Raw genomic sequence first — 27,199 nt, forward strand, 5'->3', positions numbered from 1 at the left:
CTGAGCAACAACCGATTAAAAAATCCGCGTTTTTCCCCTCCAGGTACTGCCTGCGATCTAGCTGGGGCCAGCGACACCAACCAGAGACCGGTGACATCTAAAGCAGCCCCAGCAGGCCCCCTCGCCGGGGAACCCGCCCAGCCAGACCGACTTCCGGTTGAGCCGGGGCCCCTACCCCGCCCCGCCCCACGAGCAAGAGATTCGTCGGAATTTTCCCGCGAGGCCGCGGGGGCGCGGAGCCGCTGGCCAGGCCCCAGAGTGCACTGCGGATACGTGCGCGCGCGGCTCCATTGACGAGCGACCGCGGGAAAGTTCTAAAAAAGTCAAAAGAAAACAAAAAACCAGTACGAGGCAAAGTCAAATTTTCAAGCCACAGAACCAGGCGGTGGCAGCCTTTCCGCCACTGCCCAAACTGCAGAAGCAGCTCTGGCGCGGACCAGCTGGTAAGAGAGAGGCCGCAGAACGACAGCGAAGGCAGCTGCCTCCTTCGGGGGTCCGGCCGACACGTCAGCCTGGGGGTGTGGGTTGGGTGGGGGTGAGGGAGACTCGCTAGAACGTTCTCTCCGTTCCCCGCCTCTAGGTGGGTGAGCAGGGCTCGCGCTGTCTGCAGGGACTGAGGGGAGTGGGTAGGGGATGGGATGGCGCCAACCGTAGGGGCGGGGCCTCGGGCGAGGGGCGTGGTTAGAGGGCGGAGCAGGCCCAGGGGGTGGAGCCGACAGAGGGTCGGGGGTGGGGGGTAAGGGGTGGTCGCAAGGAAGGGAGTTCCCCAGAGCGTTGGGAGCTGGGGGCTGGCGTTTTGCTTCTCTCTGTTCATTGAGCCTAGGTTAGCTATGTCTTCTTAAAAGGACAGGAGCAAAGGTGAATTTCTTCGCCCTTGGATCCGTGGGAGATGTGAAAATCTCGCCTTTTAAAATTCATCACCCTTTACAGCTGGCCACATGCTCTCCGCACCGCCCCCCTTCCTCAGGGCGCTGGGAGCGGGAGGCCAATTAGAGGAGCCCGGGGCGGGCTGTTACCCCTCGTACTCTGCGGGCTTTTCCCGCTGTGAGGGGAGGAGGGTTCTGGTGGGCGATCATCTCACACTAACTCACTTTTTTTGAATGAAAGGCCAAATAGCGTCCAAAGGCTTTGAGAGGTTTTTTTTTTTTGGGGGGGTCGGGGGTTGTGTTTGTTTAGCTTGCTTTTTTCGAATTTTTTTACGTGGGCGCGTTTACAACCATGAACCCTCTGTGGTCATGTTGTATGGGCTAGAAAAGTCGGGAGGGGGAAAGATTTGGAGTTTTTAAAACATCAGCAATTTGGGACCAGAATGTCAAATAAAGGCCAAGGAATTTTCAGCAAAGACCTGTATGTGCCTCTACGTTTGTCCTAATCTGAAATTGTTGGAAAGCTCCCGGGCATCTGGTTTCATTCTAACCTGTGTCCCATTTAATGCATCTTAACTGAGATGTTACTGAGTTATTTATCAGAGGAGCAGGCACTTTTGGACCACCCAACTTCAGTTCTTTCTGGATGTCACTCACCTTTAGTGATGTGCAGCTCAGAACAGATTTTCATTACTCCCCTCATGAGAGGTGGAAAGGTTGTTACAAATGATAGAATTCATACTGTGTTGGGGTCATTTATACATAAACTTATATAAAAATATATTCATTGTGACTATCCATTAAGCTTAAATCAAATTGATGTTTCAATCTAATGTACTGTGCCAGATTCGCAGGGAAATAAGCCCTCATATACATTACTCATATACCTGTACAAGAAAGACTGCATCAAAAAAGAATTTGCTTTTCCTAGTTATATCAAAGGCCTCTTTCCCCCAGAGTAAAAGGTCCTGCTTCTTTAGAGTTGAGCTAAATTATACCTTGGTATATTATACATTTTAATTCATTCTTTTCATTATTTAGTCATATACCTCTTGATTTCTTGAAAAACATTTACTAAGGCCCCAGAAAAGAAAGGCAAACTCTGTAGTGGAATATCTGCATTTTTTGTTCCGTTGTCTAATACGAAGCATTAACTTGATTGATTGGCTGGATGTGAAAGATGTGCTGCTGCTTGTATGTGAAACTGTGCATTTTAAAATAAATGGTACTTTTAACAAGTTCCATATTTCAGCAAGTAGTTCCAAGTAACAATTATACAAATTTTGTATTTATGAAAACCAGTTACAGGGAGGCTAGCCTAGCCAATAGAAAGTTGGATTGATTATCCAGGCCACAGTGACAGCTGAGGAAATCTCACATCTGTGGCAGTTCCAGGTTGGTAGTGGCGGAGCCTCAAGTCAGGCTGGAAATCAGCACCAAATGGATTATTGTTATTTTTTTAATTGAAGTATACTCGATTTACCAAAATTGTGTTAGTTTCAGGTGTACAGCATAGTGGTACAGTATTTTTGCAGATTATACTCCATTATAGATTATTACAAGATAATGGGTATAATTCCACGTGCTATACAGTGTATCCTTGTTGCTTATCTATTTTATATATAGTAGTTTGTATCTGTTAATCCCATACCCCTAGTTTGGCCCTCCCCCCCTTTCCTTTCCCCTTTGGTAACCACAAGTTTGTTTTCTACTTCTGTACATGTTTCTGTTATTGCATATACCTTCATTTGTATTATTTGTTAGATTCCATGTACAAGTGATACTATACAGTATTTGTCTTTCTGTTTCACTTATTTCACTAAGCATAATATTCTCTAAGTCCATCCATGTTGCTGCAAATGGCAGTATTTCATTCTTTTTTATGGCTAACATATTGCATATATATACTACACATCTTAATCCAGTCATCTGTTGATGGGCACTTGGGTTGCTTTCATATCTCGGCTATTGTAAATAGTGCTGCTCTGAACATTGGGGTGGACGTATCTTTTCGAATTAGTGTTTTCATTTTTTCCAGAGACCGTACACAGGAGTGGATCATATGATAGTTCTATTTTTAGTTTTTTAAGGAACCTCCATACTGTTTTTCATAGTGGTTACACCAATTTACATTCCCACCAACAGTGTAGGAGGGTTCCCTTTTCTCTACATCCCTGGCAACATTTGTTATTTGTAGACTTTTTGATGATAGCCATTCTGACAGGTGTGAGGTGATACCTCATTGTGGTTTTGATTTGCATTTTTCTAATAATTAGCAATGTTGAGCATTTTTTCATGTGCCTGTTAGCCATCTGTATGTCTTCTTTAGAAAGATGTCTATTCAGGTCTTCTGCCCATATTTTGCCATATTTTGATTGGGTTGTTTGGTTGTTTTTTTTTTTAAATTTATTTAGTTTATTTACTTTTGGCTGCATCGGGTCTTTGTTGCTGCGCACAGGCTTTCTCTAGTTGCTGTGAGTGGGGGCTACTCTTCGTTGTGGTGAGCGGGCTTCTCATTGTGGTGGCTTCTCTTGTTGCGGAGCACAGGCTCTAGGCGCGCGGGCTTCAGTGGTTGTGGCTAGTGGGCTCTAGAGCATAGGCTCAGTAGTTGTGGCGCACGGGCTTAGTTGCTCTGTGGTTTGTGGGATCTTTCTGGACCAGGGCTTGAACTCGTGTCCCCTGCATTGGCAGGCGGATTCTTAACCACTGCGCCACCAGGGAAGCCCAGGTTGTTTTTTGATGTTGAGTGGTAAGAGCTCTTTGTACATTTTGGATATTAACCCCTTGTCAGTTGCATCATTTGCAAGTATTTTCTCCCATTCTGTAGGTTGTGTTTTTATTTTGTCGATGGTTTCCTTTGCAGTGCAACAGTTTTAAAGTTTAATTAGGCCCCATTTGTTTATTTTTGCTTTTATTTGCCCTAGAAGACTGATCCAAGAAAATATTGTTGCAACTTATGTAAAAATATTCCACCTATGTTCTCTTTTAGGAGTTTTATGGTTTCGGGTCTTGCATTTAGGTGTTTAAACCATTTTGAGTTTATTTTTGTATATTGTGTGAGGGAATATTCTTAGCTCATTGTTTTACCTATGGCTTTCCATTTCTTCCAGCACCACTTGTTGAAGACACTGTTTTTTCTCTATTGTATATTCTTACCTCCTTTGTCATAGAGTAATTGACCATTGGTGCATGGGCTCTGTATTCTGTTCCATTGATCATGTGTCTGTTTTTGTGACAATACCATGCTGTTTTCATTACTGTAGCTTTGTAGTATAGTCTGAAGTCCGGGAGGGTTAAACCTGTATCTTGTATCTTACAATCTTGCTGGTTTCATTTAGTCTAATAGTTTTCGGTGGAAACTTCAGGGCTCTTTATATAGAGTATCATGTCATCTGCAAATAGAGACAGTTTTACCTCTTCCCTTCCAATTTAGATACCTTTTATTTCTTTTTCTTGTCTTATTGCTGTGGCTAGGACTTCCAATAGAAGTGACGAGAGTGGGCATCTTTGTCTTATTCCTGAATTTAGCAGGGTTTCACCTTTTCACTGTTGAGTATTATGTTGGCTGTGGATTTGTTGTAAATGTCCTTTATTATGTTGAGATATGTTCCCTGCATACTCACTTTGATGAGGGTTTTTTTTTGTTTGTTTTGTTTTGTTTTGTTTTTGCGGTACGCGGGCCTCTCACTGTTGTGGCCTCTCTCATTGCGGAGCACAGGCTCTGGACGCACAGGCTCAGCGGCCATGGCTCACGGGCCCAGCTGCTCCGTGGCATGCGGGATCCTCCCGGACAGGGGCACGAACCTGCGTCCCCTGCATTGGCAGGCGGACTCTCAACCACTGCGCCACCAGGGAAGCCCTGATGAGGGTTTTTATCATGAATGGATGTTGAATGTTGTCAAATGCTTTTTCAGCATCTATTGAGATGATCATTTGGTTTTTGTCTTTTCTTTTGTTAATGTGGTGTATCATATTGACTGATTTGTGTATGTTGAGCCATCCTTGTGACCCTGGAATAAATAAAACTTGATTATTTAGGTGTTCCTGTATTGGGTGCATGTATGTTAACAAGTATAATATCCTCTTCTTGTACTGATCCCTTTATCATTATATAATGCCCCTTTAAAAAAAATTATTTTATTGTAGTATAGTTGCTTTACAATGTTGTAAAGCAAAGTGTACAGCAAAGTGAATCAGTTATACATATACATATATCCACTCTTTTTTAGGTTTCCTTCCCATTTAGGTCATCACAGAGCATTGAGTAGAGTTCCCTGTGCTATACAGTAGGTTCTCATTAGTTATCTATTTTATAAATAGTAGTATGTTTATGTCAATCCCATTCTCCCAGTTCATCCCACCCCCTCGTCCACCCTTAATAACCATAAGTTTATTTTCTAATCCATGACTCTATTTCTGCTTTGCAAATAAGTTCATCTGAACCATTTTTCTAAATTCCACATATAAGCAATATTATACAATATTTGTCTTTCTCTTTCTGACTGACTTCACTCTGTATGACAATATCTGGCTCCATCCATGTCTCTGCAAATGGCATTATTTCGTTCCTTTTTATTTATTTTATTTTATTATTTATTTATTTATTTGGCTGTGCCAGGTCTTAGTCACGGCATGCAGGATCTTCATTGCCGCGTGTGTGATCTTTGTTGCAGCATTGGGGTCTTTAGTTGTGGCATGGGGAATCTTTTAGTTGTGGCATGGGGGCTCTTGGTTGCAGCATGTGGGATCTAGTTCCCTGACCAGGGATTGAACCCGGGCCCCCTGCATTGGAAGCACAGAGTTTTAACCACTGGACCAACAGAGAAGTCCCTCGTCCCTTTTTAATGGCTGAGTAATATTCCATTGTATATATGCACCACATCTTCTTTATCCATTCCTCTATCAATGGACATTTAGGTTGCTTCCATGTCCTGGATGTTGTAAATAGTGCTGCAGTGAACATTGGGGTGCATGCATCCTTTCGAATTATGGTTTTCTCAGGGTATATGCCCAGGAGTGGGATTGCTGGGTCATATGGTAGCTCTATTTTTAGTTTTTTAAGGAGCCTCCATACTGTTCTCCGTAGTAGTTGTACCAATTTACATTCCCACCAACAATGTAGGAGGGTTATATAATGCCCTTCTTTGTCTTTCATTATAGCCTTTGTTTTAAAGTCTAGTATTTTGTCTGATATGAGTATTGCTACCCCTACTTTCTTATTGTTTCTGTTTGTATAAAATATCTTTTTCCATCCCCTCACTTTCAGTCTGTGTGTGACTCTGAAGTGAGTCTCTTGTAAGCAGCTTATAGATGGGTCTTGTTTTTTTTATTCAGTCAGCCACCTTATGTCATTTGATTGGAACATTTAGTCCAATTGACATGTAAAGTAATTGTTGATAGATATGTACTTATTGCTACTTTATTCCTTGTTTACCAGTTTTTTGTTTTTGTTTGTTTTTTGTAGTTCTTCCTTGTTCATTTCTTCTTCTTTTGTTTTTCTTCTCCCATTGTGGTTTGATGATTTTCTTTTCTCCTATGCTTGGGTTCCTTTCTTTTTGGTTTTTGTGTATCTATCATAGGTTTTTGATTTGTGGTTACCATGGGGTTCATATATGTTGACCCATAATTATATCTACTTGCTTTAAACTGATAGTCATTTAAATTCAAACATATTCTAAAAGGTCTACATTTGTCTTTCTGTTTGCTGTTCTGATTGGGTGATTTCTATTATTTTCATCTTCCAGATCACTATGTGTTTTTCTGTGTCATTTGGTCTGCTATCCATTGCTTCTAGAGTGCTTTTTAATCTCAGAAGTTGAACTGTTTTTGATAGGGTCTTCTTTATATTTTCTAGTTTCTTGTTAAAATGATCTGTGATGAGATCAATTCTCTTCCCTAATTCAGTTAGCATTTTTATTACCAATGTTTTGAATTTATTGTCTGGTAGGCTGATTATTTCTGTTTCATTATTTATTTTTTCAGGGGTTTTCTCTTGCTCTTTCAACTGAGGGTAGTTTCTCTGCCTTTTTATCTTATGTAACTTCCTCTGTTTCTATGAATTTAGGTGAAACAGTTATATCTTGTGGTCTTGAAGGAGTGTTCTTATGTGGGAACATCCCTGTGTAGACTGCGTGTGTCCAGTGCCTTTGGTGTTAGGGCTGAATTTGATGTGGATGCCAGTCATGTTTTTCCTCAGAGTGTGCTGGCTGCTATCACTTTGGTAGGGGGTGTGGCTGATGATTGGGGAGCTAGAGTCTGTGCAGGGTGTAAGGCAGGACTTGCCCTCTGCTCAGTGGCTGTAGCCACCCTGTAAGGGGCAGGTTCTGCTCCCAGGTTGCTGAAGAGGATGCCCTGAATGTCGGACTGAAGCTGGCTCTGTTTTCTTCAAGTGTGTGTTTTTCCTTCTCCCTGCACTGGGGCCTTTGCCTCAAAGGAGGGGAGTACTGTAGCAAATGGGACTTGTGTGCTTACAAAGACCTGATGTTCTGCCTTTGTAGGCGTCTGCAGCTCTGCTCAGACGCAGCTCAAGGTGTGTCTTTTCCCCTGTTGTGGTTGTCCCAGATCTAGTGCTAGGTTGTTGTGTGGCGTGGAGTGGGCAGGGCCGGAGCATTCACTGAGCTGGGACTGGGGAGCATGGTTTGGTGGTTGGGGGAAGCAGTGGCGTGTCTTTCAGAAGTCTGGGTTGCTTCTGTGGTGCTGTTTGAGTAAGCATCAACAATGGCCACTGCTGCCTCACCTGGACCACACCTTAGGCCCCCATGTCTCCTCTGTGTCCCTAGATCGAGTCTTTCCCCAGGTCCTGGCTACCCTAGATGGGACTGGTGTGGATTGGGGAGTGTGGCAAGGAAGCAGCCGCTAGGGCAGACCTCTTTCCTCCCTGTCTGGTGGTGAGCCAGCACCCATGTACCTCTTACTAGTGGAGTCTTGGCTTCTCCAGTCTTTCTGTCTGTCCCAGCAGTTCTCCAGTCAGCCAAGGGGGTTTGTCTCCTCCGCATAGGTTCCACTCACTCCCCAGGGTAAGTGCCTGCCCATGCCATCTCCATTTCCCTCTTAGTCCCATCCTAGGGGTACAGGTCCAACTGATGCTTTTCTTTCTGTCCTGCTCAATTATGTATGTATCTTTATTACAGCCTTGATTTAATAGGATTTCTTCTGCCAGTTTGCAGTTAGTTTTCCTTGAGAATTATTCCACATGTAGATGTGAGCTCCATGTCCTCTTATTCCGCCATCTTGATCCCCCTCCCTTAAATGGATTTATTAAATTTTATTTTAGGCTGGGGTATGTACATTCTCTGTTTTTGTTCATAGATCTTGAATGACTGATTTTTAATATGAAAGAACACCTATAGGGGAAGTGCACTGACTTCGCAGTCTTTTAATAAGAATGCAGTAGAAGTAGAGAAGGAAAAAGTTTAAAAATTTCATCAGAAAAGTTAGATAACAAGGCAAATCTTGAGCATTTTTAATTTTCTACTAAATATCAGACTTTTCTTTTTGGACTGATTTTGGAAGAGGCTTTGGAAAGTTATCTGGTCCATTCTCTTAGGCTCTTCATAAACTCTGCTGCATGTGTAGATCTCTGTTAAGATCTCTAATATAGGAACATTTATAATCTTCCTGGTACCTTTCTCTAGTTACAGGAAGGTAGAGTTCATATGGAAATCACCTTTTGGAAACTATATCCTCATTTTCTAAATAATTAAGTGATTTTTAGTAAATTTGGGGGATTGTGCAGTGATCACCACAGTTCAGTTTTAGAAGTTTTGCATCACCTTAACAAGTTTGCCCATGCGAGTTTTGTACTCAAACCTGGCGCTGGCTTTCAGCTTCAGGCAACAATTGATTTGCTTTCTGTCTCTATTGATTAACTTTTTCTGGACATTTCATATAAATGGATGTATAGAATAAGTGCTGTCTTGTGCTTGGCTTCATTTAGTATAAAGTTTTTGAGATTCATCCATGTTGTAGCATGTATCAGTAATTTGTTCTTATTTATTGATGAATAACCATTATATGATTATACCACATTTTGGTTATCCATTCATCAGTTGATGGACATTTCAGTTGTTTTTACTTTTTGGCTATTATGAATAATGCTGCTGTGAGTATTCATGTGCAAGTCTTTGTGTGGACATACGTTTTCATTTTTCTTGGACAGATACCTATGAAGGAATTACTGGGTTGTATAGTAAGTTCATGTTTTAACTTTTTAAGAAATTGCCAAACTGTTTTCCAGTATGGGTGTACCATATCAAATTCCCACAAGCAGTGTATGAGGGTTTCAATTTTTCTATATCTTCACTTGTTATTGTGTCTTTTTTATAGCCATTTTACTGTGAAGTAGTATCTCATATTGGTTTTAATTTGCATTTCCCCATTGGCTAATGATGTTGAACATATTTTCATGTTCTTATTAACTGGTGCTATGTTGTCTTTGAAATGTCTACTGAAATCTTTTGTCCATTTTTTGCACTGGGTTTGCCTTCTTACTGGCTGTAGGCATTCTTTGTATATTCTGAGTACAAGTCCATTATCAGATATATGTTTTATAAGTTATTTCAGTAAATATATTTTTTTACGCAACTTGTTATCTGTTTTTTCATTTTATCCATGGTATCTTTTGAAATACAAAAGTTTTTATTTTGAGGAAGTCCAGTTTATCAGTTTTTTTTTTTTTTGGATCATTCTTTAGGTTTATGATCAATTTCTGTTAACTTTTATGTATGGTATGAGGTATGAGTTCAAATTCATGTTTTTTTGTATATGAATATCCAGTTGTTCTAGCACTGTGTGTTCAGAAAAAAGAAAGGACCTTTCCCCTTTTAATTGCCTTGGCACCTTTGTTAAAAATCAAGTGACCAGGGCTTCCCTGGTGGCGCAGTGGTTGGGAGTCCACCTGCCGATGCAGGGGACACGGGTTCGTGCCCCGGTCCGGGAGGATCCCACATGCCGCGGAGCGGCTGGGCCCGTGAGCCATGGCCACTGAGCCTGTGCGTCCGGAGCCTGTGCTCTGCAATGGGACAGGCCACAGCAGTGAGAGGCCTGCGTACCGCAAAAAAAAAAAAAAAAAAAAAAAAAAAAAAATCAAGTGACCATAAATTATTTCCAGACTCTCATTTCTGTTTGAGTGATCTTTATGCCTCTTATTACACCAGCACCACATTGTCTTTATTATATGGTATCTTTGTAGTAAACTTTGAAATTGGGTAGTATAAGTCTTCCGATATTTTTCTTCTTTTTCAAAATTGTTTTGGCTATTCTGGTTTCCTTACATTTCCATATAAATTTTAGCATCAGCTTGCCATTTTTTCCAAAAAGCCTACTGTCATGGATTTTGATAGAAATTGCATAGAATCTGTAGATCTGTTTGGGGGAGAATTGCCATTGCCATCTTAACATGAACATGGAATGTCTTTCTGTTTAAGATATTTAATTTCTCTTAGCAATGTTTTGTAATTTTCAGTGTACAAGTCTTGCCCTACTTTTGCTAACTTTATTTTGAAGTATTTCATTTTTTTGTGCTATTGTGAGTAAAATTATTTTTCAAATTTCGTTTTTGGATTGTTCATCACTATGTAAAAATACAATTGATTTTTGTATATTTATCTTGTATCCTGCAACCTTATTTGATTATTACTGTAAGATTTTTTGCGAATTCCTTAGAATTTTCTACATACAGTATCATGTCACTGTGAATATAGACAATTTTACTTCTTTGTATCTGGATGCCTTTAGGTTTTTTTTTTCCCCTAGAATCTCCAATACATTGCTGAACAGAAGTGAGGAGAGTGGACATTCTTGTTCCTGATCTTAGGGGGAAAACATTTAATCTTTTGTTACCAAATGCAACTTTGTGTGCCCGACGCACAGTAGCAGTCTGTGGCCTGTTAGGAACTGGGCCACACAGCAGGAGGTGAGCAGCGGACATGAGAGTGAAGCTTCATCTGTATTTACAGCTGCTCCCCATCGCTTGCATTACCACCTGAGCTCCACCTCCTGTCAGATCAGCAGCAGCATTAGATTCTCATAGGAGTGCAAACCCTACTGTGAACTGCGCATGTGAGGGATCTAGGTTGCGCACTCCTTATGAGAATCTGATGCCTGATGATCTGAGGAGGAGCTGAGGCAGTGATGCTAGCACTGGGGAGTGGCTGCAAATACAGATTATCATTAGCAGAGAGGTTTGACTGCACAGAGACCATAATAAATCAATTGCTTGCAGACATATTAAAACACTATCAGTGAGTGGCAAGTGAAAAGAAGCTCAGGGCTCCCACTGATTCTGCATTATGGTGAATTGTATAATTATTTCATTATATGTTATAATGTAATAATAATAGAAATAAAGTGCACAATAAATGTAATGTGCTTGAATCACCCTGAAACCACCCCCCCTCACCTGGTCTGTGGAAAAATTGCCTTCCACAAAACTGGTCCCTGGTGCCAGAAAGGTTGGGGACTGTTGGTGAAGCTAAAGGTTTATTGGTTTTGATCTTTTCAAATCCAAAAAGAACCAACTTTTTGTTTCATTGATTTTACCTGTTGTTTTTCTGTGTTCTATTTCATTGATTTTTCACTCTGATCTTTATTATTTCTTTCCTTCTGCTTGCTTTCGGTTTAGTTTGATGTTCTTTTTCTAGTTTCTTAAGGTAGAAGCTTAAGTTATTGATTTGAGACCTTTATTTTTTTTCTAATACACCTGTTCAGTTACAAGTTTCTCTTTAAGCACTGCTTAGGCTGCATCCCCCAAATTTTGATATGCTGTGTTTTTGTCCTCAGTTCAAGATATTTTCTAATTTCCTTTGTGATTTCTTTTTTTGACCCACTGGTTATTTAGAAGTGTGGGCCTAATTTCCAAATACTTTAGGATTTCATACATTTTTGTTATTGATTTCTAAATTTAAGTCCATTGTGGTCAGAACATGTGCTTTTTTTTTTTAAGTATTTATTTATTTATTTGGCTGCGCCGGGTTTTAGTTGCGGCATGCGAACTCTTAGTTGTGGCATGTGGGATATAGTTCCCTGACTGGCGTTTGAACCTGGGCCCCCTGCACTGGGAATGTGGAGTCTTAGCCACTGGACCACCAAGGAAGTCCCCCAGAACATGTGCTTTTAAAATTTATTAAGGCCTGTTGTTTTGGCTGTATAACAACAAAACAACTGTATTTCTACCCAACAAGGTAAAGCTATCCTTACAAGTGAACAAATTTTACTCTTTCCCCAAATGAGCAAATGCACAATCCCAAGAGTCATTGTATTAATTGCTTACTATATTACTTTTCAAAATCAGCAGTAGTCCCACTGAATATTCTGTTGCTTAAAGACAAAATTGTAAAGCTAACTTCTAACAACTTGTACATAAGATAAAAATGGGAAGGAAATTTTCTAACATATGTGTACATGTGAGAGTATATATACACACACACACACAATAAGCAAATAGAAAATATGCAAAACTACTTACAATCCTTGTTCCTCTAGTTGACCACAGGGCTATAATTGATATCTGTGACTTCTTTCCACAACTTATTCACTTACTTCCTTTGCCCTCAGCCAGAGCCTTAGATGGTTGGGGTTTTTGGCCTGGTACATGAGCAGATCTGTATTCTTGAAGGATCTAGCTTCAGAGCCTTCTCTTGCTCTGCTCCCACTCAAAGCAGGCAGCTTACCCTTGACTCTATAGACGGGTCAAAATAGTACATGTGAATGTGATATATGTTGCCTCCAGAATTCAAAAAAATTACCCCACCATTGTGATTCTTTTCATGGTAGGTGGTGCAAGGTAGAGAAACTTATATTTCACCCTGTAGAGGATACCTCGACATGCTCCAGATCAAGAATCAGCAAACTATGGCCTGTGGATCTGATTCGGCCTGCTACCTGTTTTTGTGTGACCTGTGAGCTAAGAATATGTTTTATATTTTTAAGTGTTTGAAAAAAACCCCCAAAAGAATATGTGACAGAATCCCTAAAGCCTAAAATATTTTGTACAGTGACATACATAAGTCATATTCTCACCAAAACCTACCTTTTGTAGGTAGCCACTGGACTACCTACAAAGTGAGTGGTGAGAGTATTTAGCCTATTCATTTCTTGAACTATGTGGATATTTATAGAAGAAGTTTGCTAACTTCTGCTTCAAACTATTAAACCCCATTTACTTCACTGAGGTGGGGGACCCATGAACTTTTGTGGGGTTTATCTCTCACCCACTTATTGGCATGTGTGTTAATAAGGCATCTAGAGTACTTGTTATTTCCTGTTCATCAGATGCAATCAGCAAATGTTCAAGTAGGAGACCAGTGTGATATTTTACGTACTGTCAGGACAAGTACTTCTGGCTCCTGCAGCCCACATGGCTTCCCCAGTGCCCAGCTCCTGTAGCTTGAGTGGTTCCTCCAGAGCACGGCTCCCCCACTGCCCAGCTCCTTGGACTTGTGGCTCCTCTGGCAGGCTCCTGGGCATGTGTGGCTTTTTTAGTGCCCAGTCCTATTGTGCACTATGGCCAGCAGCACCCAGTTGCCAGCAACTTAACCCATCATTCCCCTCAGGTGATTTTGTAACAGAGTGCCTCTGGTGAGACACCTCCTTGTGACCATGGCACCCTACAGGGTAGGTATCTGGCAAGTTACAAAAGGTGGATTTCCAGCAAGTTCTACCGGCACAGCACCCATAGACACTTCACCGTCATTCAGTGAGCCATGGCTATGCCCTCTCCAACAAGATCTAGATCTTACTGCGTGCATGGTGGGTAAGGTCAAAGGGGGTGCTCTTCCTTGGGTGCTGAATTCTAGCACTAGAAGGTAGTGGGTCCTCTTTATATCTGCTATTCCTATATTCTTTAGTTTTTTGTTTTTTTACTTTTGACTAGCTAATCCCTGGTTACTCTAGTCTCCTGTTATAGTGACTAATTGTTTATATTTGATTTTCTTTATTCAAATTACTGTGTGATTTCTCTCTCCTGATGGGACCCAGATTGATCCATTATCTTTGCTTCCAACCTTCTCAAGACATAGTGAGTGGTGAGAGTATTTAGCCTATTCATTTTCTTGAACTGTGAAAGTAAAACCTTAGGGTTATTACCACTTCCATATCACAAAAGGTAGGTTTTGGTGAGAATATGACTTATGTATGTCACTGTACAAAAGTATAGTGATGAATTGGGCTTTGTATTTCCTTTGCTTCTTTCAGGCCTCCAAAAATTAGAAATAGTACAGATACCAAGGGAAGTGGGGTTGGGGGTAAGAGGGAAGGGGAAGAGGAAGGGAATTTGTACTGTGGTCAGTGTTAATGGCATCCAGTGGGTAGGACCCCCAGATGGCATGACTTTACATCTGTCTGGCTATACTTCTTATTACCTTTTACCACATGGTTTTCATTTTTCAGATTTTTAGGACTGTTGTTTTTTCATTTTCCTTTAGAAGCCCAACACTGATTTTGTAATACAGAATATATATGTTATATAAACATTTTGTGTAGATTTAATCTATTTTAGCATAATCTGAGATCTGGGGTCTGATACTCTGGTAACTACCAATAAGACAGTTTGAGACAGCTGTTTTTCACATACACACAATTATTCAGGTCAGGCATTATTTAAGAATTTGAGTTTGGCTCTATGATCCCTTACCTGGTCAGGTTTGAAGGTGCAGAACTGCTAAACTAATTTGCTTCTTTCATAGGAATTTGGATGTGCCATTTACCTTAATGACTTCCAACATCCTCCTGGGGCTGGTTCCTTTTTTGTTGTTGTTGTTTATTTAGAGCAATCACATTATAAGTCCTCCTTGTACTTAATCCTAACCCCATTTCTCTGATTTTGTTTGTACATTTATGTGCTGTATCCATAGATTTCCTTACCAAGCCCTGATTGCTTGATGATCACTTCTGGTCCTTATGCACTGTAATTTATACTGTTGTCTTATGTGTGTATGCTTTATTTCCACAACTCTTAGCGCTTCTTCAGGATTGTTGACCTTGCTGGGTGCCTACCCAGCATCCGTTCTTGCTTTTCTCCTTCCTAACAGGGCCTGGATTTTCTTTCAGAAGTCACCATTATATAGACTTCAGGGAACACACATCTCACTACTAGCTCCTGCAGTAGACTCTGATTGGCTTAAAACAATCTGCCTTAAAATAGGCAATAAAATTTGCATGATCACGGGATGGACATAAGCTTAAACAAGTACAGCCTGAAAACATCTGAAGTCTTTTACTTGGGGGGATGCTGCAACAGCGTCTCATCTATACTCTCTTTTTGGGTGGTATGGTGTGTAATGGGACTCTTGTAATGACTGAGCTATTTTGCTATCATGAGGGGAATAGGATGGAGGTAGATCAATCATGAAGTCTACCCTGTCTCAGGATCTGCCAGTTTCTTTTATAAAATTATATATCTTTTGATTTAGTAGTACATGCAAGTGATATAAAATTCCCCAAAGTATAAAAACCTATTAAACAATTAACAAGTTGTCTTCCACAGAGCTTGCCACTGTAACTATAAGGCACATGTTTTCTCCATAAGGTGCATCAAAGCCTTCTTGTGTTTAGTAATATTAGTCAGCACTTGAGCACTATGCTTGGGGGCCATTTTAAACAGCAAAGTCACCCACAAAAAGCATAAAAATGTAAAAAATATGACACTAAACAGACCCCAGAGTAACATTTGTTTATAGTATGAGCAGTGAACAAGAAGGCAGAGAGACATGTTGTTGGACCTCAGTCAGCTAAGAATGAGTGTACAGGGTGACGTAGATTTTTTGCTGTTCTGTGTATATCCGCAAATGAACACAAAAGTTCAGTGGATATTGATTTTGGGGTTGCAGGAAGATTATATTGAGTAGATGAATTCACAAATGCAGAATTAGTGAATAATGAGGATGGATTTCCTTAATAATATCCCTTGGCAGTCTCTCCTAATAGTACACAGAATGTTGCCTCATTCTTTTAAATAGTTACATTTTATTCAGTTTGTAAATGCAACACAATGGATTTAGATGAATTTTTTTTGTTGTTGCAAACAGTGCTACCAGAAATATTCACATACCTGTCATTTTGCACATGTGTAACTATAATTGTAGTATATATTTCTAGAAATTGGATTGCCAAATCAAAGTATATGTGAACTTTTCTTTTTTCTTTTTTTTTTTGTGGTATGCGGGCCTCTCACTGCTGTGGCCTCTCCCATTGCGGAGCACAGGCTCCGGATGCGCAGGCTCAGTGGCCATGGCTCACGGGCCCAGTCGCTCCACGGCATGTGGGATCCTCCCGGACTGGGGCACGAACCCGTGTCCCCCGCATCGGCAGGCAGACTCTCAACCACTGCGCCACCAGGGAAGCCCAACTTTTCATTTTTTAATTGAGGTATAATGACATATATTAGTTTCAGGTATACAACATAATAATTCAATATTTGTATATATTGCTAAATGATCACAATAAGTCTGGTTAATATTAGTCACCATACATAGTTACAGAATTTTAATTTTCTTGTGATGAGAACTTTAGATCTGTTCTCGTAGCAACTTTCAAATATGCAGTACAGTATTACTAACTATAGTCATCATGCTATACATTATATTCCCATGACTTATTTATTATATAACTGGAAGCTTATACCTTTTGACTTCATTCACCTATTTGGCCTGTTACAGTCCCCTGCTCCCGCACTGTGGCAGCCACCAATCTCATCTCTATATCAATAAGTTCAGATGTCAGTGAGACCAAACAGTATTTGCCTTTCTCTGTCTGACTTATTTCACTTAGCATAATGTCCTCAAGGTCCATGTATGTTGTCACAAATGGCAAGATTCCATTCATTTTTATGGCTGAATAATATTCCACCGTATATATGTACCACATACTCTCTATTCATACATCTATCAGTGGACACTTAAGTTGTTTCCATATCTTGGCTACTGTAAATAATGCTGCAGTGAACATAGGAGTGTATATATCTTTTTAAGTTAGTGTTTTTGTTTTCTTCAGTTAAATACCCAGAAGTGGAACTCTTGGATCATATGGTAGTCTCCATAGTGTTTTTCATAGTGGCTGCATCAATTTACATTCCCACTAACAGTGCACAAGGGTTTCCTTTTCTCTGCATCCTCATCAACACTTGTTATTCCTTGTTTTTTTTTGTTTTTGTTTTTAATAATAGCCATCCTGATGGGTATGAGATGATACATCATTATGGTTGTGATTTGCTGTGATGTGGCTGTAATTTGGCTGTGATTTGCCCTGATGATTAGTCATGTCGAGCAATTCATGAACCCTTGGCCATCTGTATGTCTTCTTTGGAAAAATATCTGTTCAAGACCTCTGCCCATTTTTTAGTTGGGTTGTTTGTTTTTTTGATGTTGAGTTGTATGAGGTTATATATTTTGGATATTAACTCCTTATTGGATATATGATTTGCAGATATCTTCCAATCAGTAGGTTACCTTTTTATTTTGATGATGGGGAAGCTTCACTATGGGAAAACTTTTAGTTTGATATAGCACCATTGTTTATTTTTGCTTTTGGTTCCTTTGCTTTTGGAGTCCAATCCACAAAAAAATCACTAAGACCAATGTCAGTGAAGTTACTGCCTATGTTTTCTTCTAGGAATTTTATGGTTTCAGGTCTTACATTCGAGTCTTTTTATTTTCCCCTTCCAGTTTTATTGAGATATAATTGACATAACAGCTCTGTAAGTTTAAGGTGTACAGCATAATGATTTGACTTACATACATCATGAAATGATTATCACAATAAGTTTAGTGAATATCCATCATCTCATATGGATACAAAATTAAAAAAAAATAGAAACAAATCTCTTTCTTGTGATGAGAAATCTTAGGATTTACTTTCTTAACTTTCATATATAACATATAACAGTGTTAATTATATTTATCATATTGTACATTACATTCCTAGGACTTATTTATCTTTTTTTGTAACTTTTTTTTGAAGTATAGTTGATGTGCAATATTCTGTAAGTTTCAGGTGTACAACATAGTGATTTGCAATTTTTAAAAGTTTTACTCCATTTATAGTATAGTTATTATAAATTATTGGGTATATTCCCTGTGTTTTCCTCGTACTTATTTATCCTATAACTGGACGTTTGTACCTTTCGATTGCTTTCATCCAATTCCCCTTTCCCCCCACCCCCTGCCTCTGGTAACCACAAACCTGATCTCTTTTTCTATGAGTTTGTTTGGGTTTGAAGTATAACTGACCTATAATACTATGTTATTTCCCATTACACAACATAGTGATTTGGTATTTCTGTACATTTCAAAATGATCACCACTATAAGTCTAGTTACACTGTTATCATATAAAAATATTACATAATTACTGACTATATTCCCCACACTGTACATAGCTGTCTTATCTATCTATGATTATTTTAAGTTGTTGATCTCTTAAGCTCAAACACATTTTAACAACCCTGCATTTTTACTGTTTTGACATCATATTTTACATCTTTTTGTTTTGTGTATCCCTTAACTACTTATTGTGGATATAGACGGTTTTACTGCTTTTGTCTTTCAACCTTCCTACCATGTTTATACATGGCTGATTTGCTACCTTTACTGTATATTTGACTTTACCAATGAGATTTTTCCTTTTGTAATTTTCATGTTTCTAGTTGTGGCCTTTTTTTTGCATGGAGAAGTACTTTTTTTTTTTTTTTTTTTGGTGGTACGTGGGCCTCTCACTGTTGTGGCCTCTCCCGTTGCGGAGCACAGGCTCTGGACGCACAGGCTCAGCGGCCATGGCTCACGGGCCTAGCCGCTCCACGGCATGTGGGATCTTCCCAGACCAGGGCACGAACCCGTGTCCCCTGCATCGGCAGGCGGACTCTCAACCACTGCGCCACCAGTGAAGCCTGAGAAGTCCTTTTAATATTTATTGTAAAGCTGGTGTGGTGCTGCCAAACTCTCTTAGCTTTTTGTTGTCTGTAAAACTTTTGATCTCTCCTTTAAATCTGAATGAAAGCCTTGCCAGGCAGAGTATTCTTGGTTGTAGGTTTTTCCCTTTCATCACTTTAAATATATTGTGCCACTGCCTTCTGGCCTGTAGAGTTTCTGCTGAAAAGTAAGCTAATAGCCTTATTGGAGTTCACGTGTACTTAACTTATTGATTTTCCCTTTCTGCTTTTAATAGTCTCTCTTTATCTTTAATTTTTGCCATTTTAATTACAGTGTGTTGTTGAGTTGATCCTGTTTGGGACTCTGTACTTTCTGAACCTGGATGTCTGTTTCCTTTCCCAGGTTAGGGAAGTTTTCAGCTATTATGTCTTCAAATATGTTCTCTATCTCTTTCTTGCTCTCTTCTCCTGGGACCCCTGTAATGCTATTGTTAGTATGTTTGATGTTTTCCCAGAGGTCTCTTAAACTGTCTTCATTTCTTTTTATTCTTTTTTCTTTTTTTCTGTTCAGCTTCAGTGATTTCCACTACCTTGTCTTTCAGCTCGCTGATCCATTCCTCTGTCTTCTAATCTACTGTTGATTCCTTTTAGTGTATTTTTCTTGTTTTTTTTAAAAAAAATTTATTTATTTATTTATTTGGTTGCATCGGGTCTTAGTTGCGGCACGCGGGATCTTTGGTGCAGCATGCGGGATCTTTCGTTGTGGCATGCAGGTTCTTCGTTGTGGCATGCGGGCTTCTCTCTAGTTGTGGCATGTGGGCTCTCTAGTTGTAGTGCATAGGCTCTAGAGCACGTGGGCTTAGTTGCCCCGTGGCATGTGGGATCTTAGTTCCCTGACCAGGGGTCAAAACCACGTCCCCTGCATTGGAAGGTGGTTTCTTAACCCCTGGACCACCAGGGAAGTCCCATATTTTTCATTTTAGTTATTGTATTCTTCATCTCTGCTTGGTTCTTCTTTATATTTTCTAACTCTTTGTTAAAAACTTCTAACTTCTCAATCTGTTCATCCAATTTTCTCCTGAGTTGTTTGAACATCTTTACAATCATTACCTTGAACTTTCTATTGAGTAGATTGTCTATCTCCACTTCACTTAGTTTTTCTTCTGGGGTTTTATCTTGTTCCTTCATTTTGAACATATTCCTCTGTTGCCTCATTTTGTCTAATTTGCTGTTTTTATTTCTATATATCTGGTAGATTGGTTATATTTCCAAACCTTGGAGAAGTGGCCTTTTGTTGGAGATGTTCCGTGTGTCCCAGCAGTACACTCTTCTCTTGTCACCAGAACTGTACTGTCTATGGATGCCCTCTATGTGGGCTGTATGGGTCATCCTGTTGTGGCTGGCTGACTACTGTGGGCACACTGGTAGAAGTGGCTAGTCCTGGTCCAGTTGGTTGCCAGGTCTGGCCTTGTGTGGAGGCTGCCAGCCACTGGTGTGTGGGACTGGGTCTGGCATTGTTGGCTGCATGGCCAGAGGAGTCCCAGTCCTGGTGCTAGTATGCTGGTAGCTGGGGGCTGGGTCATGAAGTGGCTGGCTACAGAGCCCTGGGGGTCCCAGAACTAGTGTCAGCCTGCCTGGGTGGGGCAGTGGTCCCATGGATCCCAGGGTTGGTGTCTCTCCATTGGTGGGTGAGGCTGGTCCTGGCACTAGTGCTCGCCCACTGGGAATGAGGCCATGTCCCAGGGTCTCTGGCTGCAGGGCCCTGGGGGTGTGCTGGTGTGCTGGGCTGGATCCTGTGCCTTCTGGTGATCAGGGCCAATCCCAGGGCTGCTGTGGGCTCAGGGGCTTAGGGCAGCAGGTCTCCTGGTGGGTGGGGTTGTGTCTCTGCTCTGCTAGTTGTTTGGCCCGAGGTGTTCCAGTTCTGCTGCCTACAGGCTGGTGGGTGGGCCTGGGTCTCAGCTCTAATAAGCTAGAGGAATGATTCCAAAATAGTGCTTATCAGCAGCATTGTCCTCCAGGTAGAATGAGCTTCCAAAAATGGCTGCCACCATTGTCAGTATTAACAGGGTGAACTCCATTTGCCTCCTTCCTCTCTGGGAAGCTCTCCAAGATCAGCAGGTGAGTCTCACCCAGGCTCCTTTCGAATTACTGCTTCTTCCCTGGGTCCCAGAGTGTGTGAGATTTTGTGTGTACCCTTTAGGAATGGAGTCTCTATTTTGCACAGCCTTCTGGCTTTCCTGAAAATAATCCCCTCTGACCTTCAAATCCAAATGTTCTGGAGGCTTGTCTTCCCAGTGTGGGACCCCCGAGCTGGGGAGCCTGATGAGTGTCTTGGATCCCTCGCTCCCTGGGGAGAACTTCTGTGCAACTGTAATTATTTTCCCATTTGTGGGTTGCCTTCCCCGGGGATATGGGTCTTGACAATACTGCATCTCTACCTCTTCTGCCCTTCTCTGCGGTTCCGTTATATCTTTAGTTGTAGAAGATCTTTTCTGCTAACTTTCTGTTTTTTTCTCATCAGTAGTTGCTCTGTAAATAGTTGTAATTTTGGTGTGTCTATGGGAGGAGGTGAGCTCAAGGTCTTCCTACTCTGCCATCTTGGCCACTCCCTTACATTCAAGTCTTTAATCCACATTGAGTTAATTTTGTGTATGGTGTAAGGTGGTGGTCTAGTTTCATTCTTTTGCATGTGACTCTCCAGTTTTCCTATTTATTGAAGAGACTATCCTTTATCCATTGTATGTTGTTTGCTCCTCTGTCATAAATTAATTGTTCATGTATGTGTGGGTTTATTTCTGGACTTTCAGTTCCATTGATCTATATGCCTGTTTCTGTACCAGTATCATACTGTTTTGACTTTATTAGCTTTGTAGTATAGTCGGAAATCAGGGATTTTAATACCTCCAGCTTTGTTCTTCTTTCTCAAGATTGTTTTGGCTAGTTAGGATATTTTATGGTTACATACAAATTTTAGAATTATTTGTTCTAGTTTTGTGAATATGCCATTGGAATTTTGATTGGGATTACATTGAATCTGTATATTGTTTTGTGTAGAATGGACATTTCAACAATATTAATTCTTAGCTTCACTTGCAACTAAGCACAGCCATGTGATTCTTTAGCCAATAGGTTTTAAGCAGGTTACTTCTAGGTAGAAACATTTAGTAGTAGATGAATGACCTAGCTGTCTCTCTTCCCTGCAGTGGTGATTATGGATGCCAGGCGCTAAGATGTCATAGCATCTGTCATCTTGGGTCCACAAGTGAGTAAGCAGACCACCCTCATGCCCTTCACCTCCCACACAGGCATTGAACATACAACATGAGCAAAAACTTACCATAGCATAATTTATCTTATTTTGATGAATAAGGTTAGGTTTCAGTTACTAGAAACCAAAAGCATTCTAAGTGATATAGTTTATAATTACTTGTGTATGTGATATACACAGTGTATGCAGATTATACATTCAAACTGATTTGTAAGACTTATGCTTGTTTGAAGAAATCATTTGTACTTAACCCTAGCTTTCTGAACTTGGGGTACTCAAACATGACCTTGTAAAACACGGATTGTGATGATTCTTTAGCCTATCCCTGCAAATCAGCATTTATAACAAAAGGCTATATAGAATGTGTATTTGGACATTTCCAATTTCTAGTGAGACTCATTTTTGCTTTTATTTGAAGCTGTTAGCTGTGTATCTGTAATCATAGGCCTTGAGAGTAAGTAACCTTGTGTTAGTGGTATAACAGTATGATATTTTATTTATCAAGTGGTATTTTCTGCAGTATTTGGCACACAGAAAAATATCCTGTTTCTGATTCTGATCAGCACCATTAGACTTCTTAGTCATTATACTAAAGATGTTGGCAAAGCTAGTGAAAGTTTTGCTTGCTGATAAGTATTTTGATGAATTGGTATTTTTTTGAAACTGTGCAGCCAGTTTTAGAAGTAACACACATAAAAATACTTTTATATGAAGTACTGTAATAAGAATGACTTTATTTTTAAATTGAATGATTATAAATTAAGATAAGTGCAGTGAACAATGTCTTGAATTTGGTAGTGACATTCCTTTGGAACTATATTAAAAGCTAGAAATTTATTTCATTATATGAAAGATCTGTATTTCCATTTAGTTCTACAAGTGTGTACAGTACACATTTAATATATGGCTAATACTGCACTAAGTTCTTTAAGTTTTAAAATAATTTGTCTAATTTCTTTACCTTTAAAATAATATGAGTTTTTAAAGAATTATCTTTTTTTGAGACAAAATAGTTAAAATAAGACAAGTGTTTGAAAATACTGTTATATTTGATTAGAACAATCTTTGGTTATGTTGTTTTGTGGCCACAGTAGCTATGAGTATCTGACTATACCTTAATTATTTTTTGAAACAGATTGACTGAGGTTTTATTGATAGACAGTGAACTACAGATCTGTCAAAACACATCAAATTGTACTCTTTAAATATGCATACATCCTTGAAACCATCACCACAATTAAGATAATGAACATGTATATCGTACCTTCAGGTTTCCTAGTGCTCCTTTGTCATCCTCTCCCCTGTTCCACTCTACCCCTTCCCCCATTCCCAGGCAATCACTAATCTGCTTTCTGTCACTGTAAACTCATTTGCATTTTCTAAAATTTTATACAAATTGAATCAGATGATACCTACTCTTTTTTTCTTTTTTTGGGTCTTTTTTCACTTAGTATAATTGTTTTGATAATTGTGTTATATAGCATGTATTACTAGTTCATTTTTATTGCTGAGTTGCATTTCATTGTTTGGATATAGCACAGTTTATCTTTCTCCTTTTCATGGACATTGGGTACTTTCCATTTTTTGTCTATACAAATAAAATTGTTATGAATATTTATGTACAAGTCTTTCAATGAACATAGCTTTTATTTCTCATGGGTAAAAATCTAGGAGTGGAAGGGCTAGATTGTAGGGTAGGTGAAAGCTTAACTTTTTAAGAAGTTGCTGCTGTACACCTGAAACTAACACAATATTGTAAACCAGCTATACTTCAATAAAAAAATTGGTAAGTTATTTTCAAAAGGGGTTATACCATTTTATATTCCCACTTGCAGTATATGAGAGTTTCCAGTTGCTCCACATCTTCACCAATACTTGGTATGGTCAGTCTTTTTAATTTTAGCCCTTTTAATGGGTTTGTAGTGATAGCTCACAGTCATTTTAAATTGCACTTCTCTAGTACAAGTCCTTTGTCAGATACCTGATTTGCAAATGTTTTCTTCCCAGTTTATGGCTTCCCTTTTTATTTTTATAATGGTATCTTTTGAAGAACAAGAAGTTTAATTTTGATGAAGTCCAGCTTAGCTCTTACATTTTAGGTCTATGATCCATTTTGAGTTCAGTTTTTATGTATTGTATGAGGAAAGAGATCAGGTTCATTTTTTTATGTACCTTTCCGGTTGTTCCATACTTTAAAGATTATTCTTTCCCTGTTGAATTGCTTTGGAGCTTTTTAAAAATCACACAGTGTATGTGTGGCTCTATCTCTGAACTCTTTTTTCTGTTCCACTGTCTATATACATGTCTATATGCCTTGATTACTATAGCCTTTTTATAAGTCTTGAAATTAAGTAGTGTAAGTCCTGCAACATAGTTCTTTTCAAAGTTGTTTGGCTATTCTAGGTTATTTACATATACATTTTAGAATTAGCTTGTTCATATCTCCAAAAAACCCTCCTGAGATTTTGATTGGGATTACATTGAATCTGTAGATCACATTAGGAGAATTGTTAGCTTAACAATATTGAGTTTTCCAAGTATTCTTTCTTTCATCATTAAGTATAATGTAACATGTAGTAGGTTTTTTGTAGATGTCGTTTGTCAGGCTGAGGAAGTTTTTCTGTATTCCTAGTTTGATGAGATGTTTAAAAACACGAATGGATATTAATTTTTGTTACATGCTTTTTCTGCCTCTGTTGAGGTACACATAAGTTCTTGGAGATTCTATTCTCATTTAACTGTTTTGACTGCCTTTGTGCTAATTTTCTGGTTGTTTTCCACAATCTCCTATGTTTTGAAATTCAAGCCATAATGTCTGTAATGGGGTTGAACATCATTACTTTAGCATTTGTCAACCAACTCAGAGGAACAGGAATCTTTGCACTTTTGACGCCTAGATTCTTGCCTAAGGCATTTGTTTATTTATTTAGGTGTTCATTTAACAAATATTGAACACAGTATTAGTCAAAGTAAATACTAGTTGTGGTAACAAAATCCTAAATCTCAGTGGCTTAACATAATACAAGTGCTAATTTTTGCTGGTGTCACAGGCCCCTGTATGTCAGATGTCTCTTTTGTGCATATTTCCATGACAGATTTTCTGCAGAGTCCCCAATTTCTCTGGGCTCCTTCCATTTTCTAGCTGCACTGACTCAGTCCTTTACTTCCAGCCTTGTATATTGGGGGAGAAGTTAGACTACTGCACAGGATGTTTTAGAGGCCAGGCCTGGAAGTAGTATACATCATTTATGCTCTCATTCCTTTGGCCAGAACTTAGTCTTATGGCCAGCCTAACTACCAAGGAGCTGGGAAATACTCATTTGCCCCAGATGTGGGGAGCACTGTTAAACTCTGTCACATACAACTATAATGAGTTAGGCACTGTGCTAGGTGCTGGGGATATAATAGTGGGCAAAGTAGACTTGATTCCTTTTCTAGCTGAGGTTACCTTCCAGGATGGATTGGGGGGAGAGGGTGTCGTGGCATACTTGGGTATTTGGTAAAAGAAGAATCGTTTACTGTTTTCCATTTGCGATTGGCCAGATGAATTCTCTTGCTTGATGAAGTTCAGGTAATAATTTTTATAGGAAAAAGCAAACTCTGTTGAATACATTAACATGACTCGTAGTATAATTGAAGCATTAAAAAAATGTCACCAAAGTTCTTTTCAATCTTGTAATGGTATTTTAAATAGATCTATATAGAGCAAACATGATAGAGATGATAAAGCTGAGACCAGATCTGCTTTGCAGATATGTGTGGCTTGCATGATGTTTTAAGCTTTTTTGAGTCATTTACCTACATTTAAATACTATGTTATTTTACCTTTAAAAATCCATATTTTCAGCTTATCTTTTAGATGAAAAGCAATCTGGCAACACTAAATCTGACTTCTTTATTTGGCAGCAGCTGGTAGGAGCTAAGTTCTGGCCGACTTCTTTGGATAGTGCTTTGTCTCCTGGTTGCTTCAAGCCCATCTGATTGCTTTACTCATTTTACTTACCTATTGTGGACATTTGAATTTATGACCTTTGTCTAAAGTGATTTACTAACTTTTGAATCATTTTGAAATGCCAAACTGACAGAAAAAACAATGGGTAGTTCAAAACAAATTTATCATACTTATTGGGGAAATTACTACAGTAGTCTATGTTCTCTGGTGAGTTCAAAGTTTCATACTTGTAGAAAAAAGCTTATTATTATTATCTTGAACAATAATATACCATATACCCTTTAGAAATCAGAGCTTTTGTTCTATTGATGTTTTTAAGAAGTTCATTGATTTTTTTTTTTTTTTTTTGCGGTACGCGGGCCTCTCACTGTTGTGGCCTCTCCCGTTGTGGAGCACAGGCTCCGGACGCGCAGGCTCAGCGGCCATGGCTCACGAGCCTAGCCGCTCCGCGGCATGTGGGATCTTCCCGGACCGGGGCACGAACCCGTGTCCCCTGCATCGGCAGGCGGACTCTCAACCACTGTGCCACCAGGGAAGCCCCGTGAAGTTCATTGATTTTATAAGCTTCTTTTTTTTCCACTACTTTTGGGTCTTGGTTCATTTCTAACATTGCCTTGGTCATAAGCCCTACTAAATATGTTTCATACTTTCCAAATTATTTTCATATAGATTGTACGTGATTCTTACAGTAACCATATGTACCAAGGTAAGACAGGTATTAAAACAAAAAGGAACATAGAGTGGAGCTTTTTCAAAAAAATTAATTTCGACCAGGATTAAGGGTTCCCGAGAGATTGCCCAAAAAGAAGATAGCTACTAGAGAACTGCTGGGGTTACTTCTATTGTGCAGCTTTTACATGTGTCTTAATTCTTATGGCATGATAACCTTTTCAGTTACTAAAAGAGCTGAGCATTTCTGGTTACCCAGTCTCAACTGATTTTAGCAGAAAACATTCACGTTCAGTAATAACTTCTCTTTGAAATGTTTGCAGAGGAGGAAGATGAGGTTAGTGACAAAGCTGTTGAGTGTTACCCTGAGAAACTAACTCTTTTCAGTGCTCTTTTCATTGCACCAGCAACTCCACATCAAGGGTTGCTGATGCTTCCTATTGAAGCATTCTTTTTTTTTAAAATAACTTTATTTATTTTATTTATTATTTTTGGCTGTGTTGGGTCTTTGTTGCTGTGTGCAGGTTTTCTCTAGTTGCGGCGAGCAGGGGCTACTCTTTGTTGAGGTGTGCAGGCTTCTCATTG

At 39.5% G+C, this 27,199-nt stretch overlaps 1 protein-coding gene across 5 annotated transcripts in view; it reads left to right on the forward strand.

Moving 5' to 3' along the window:
* The first annotated feature begins 245 nt into the window (after positions 1 to 245).
* The window catches only part of FANCC (FA complementation group C), a 263,362-nt gene continuing 236,408 nt past the window's right edge, over positions 246 to 27,199 (forward strand). For 2 of the 5 annotated variants that reach the window (XM_049711512.1, XM_049711513.1), the window contains exons 1-2: positions 246 to 443; positions 21,929 to 21,987. The gene's annotated coding sequence lies outside the window, so the exon portion shown is untranslated. The remainder of the gene's footprint in view (positions 444 to 21,928; positions 21,988 to 27,199) is intronic. The other 3 variants (XM_049711511.1, XM_049711510.1, XM_049711514.1) reach the window with 2 other exon arrangements.

The sequence above is a fragment of the Orcinus orca genome, chromosome 6 (assembly GCF_937001465.1).
Source record: "Orcinus orca chromosome 6, mOrcOrc1.1, whole genome shotgun sequence".
Taxonomy (NCBI): domain Eukaryota; kingdom Metazoa; phylum Chordata; class Mammalia; order Artiodactyla; family Delphinidae; genus Orcinus; species Orcinus orca.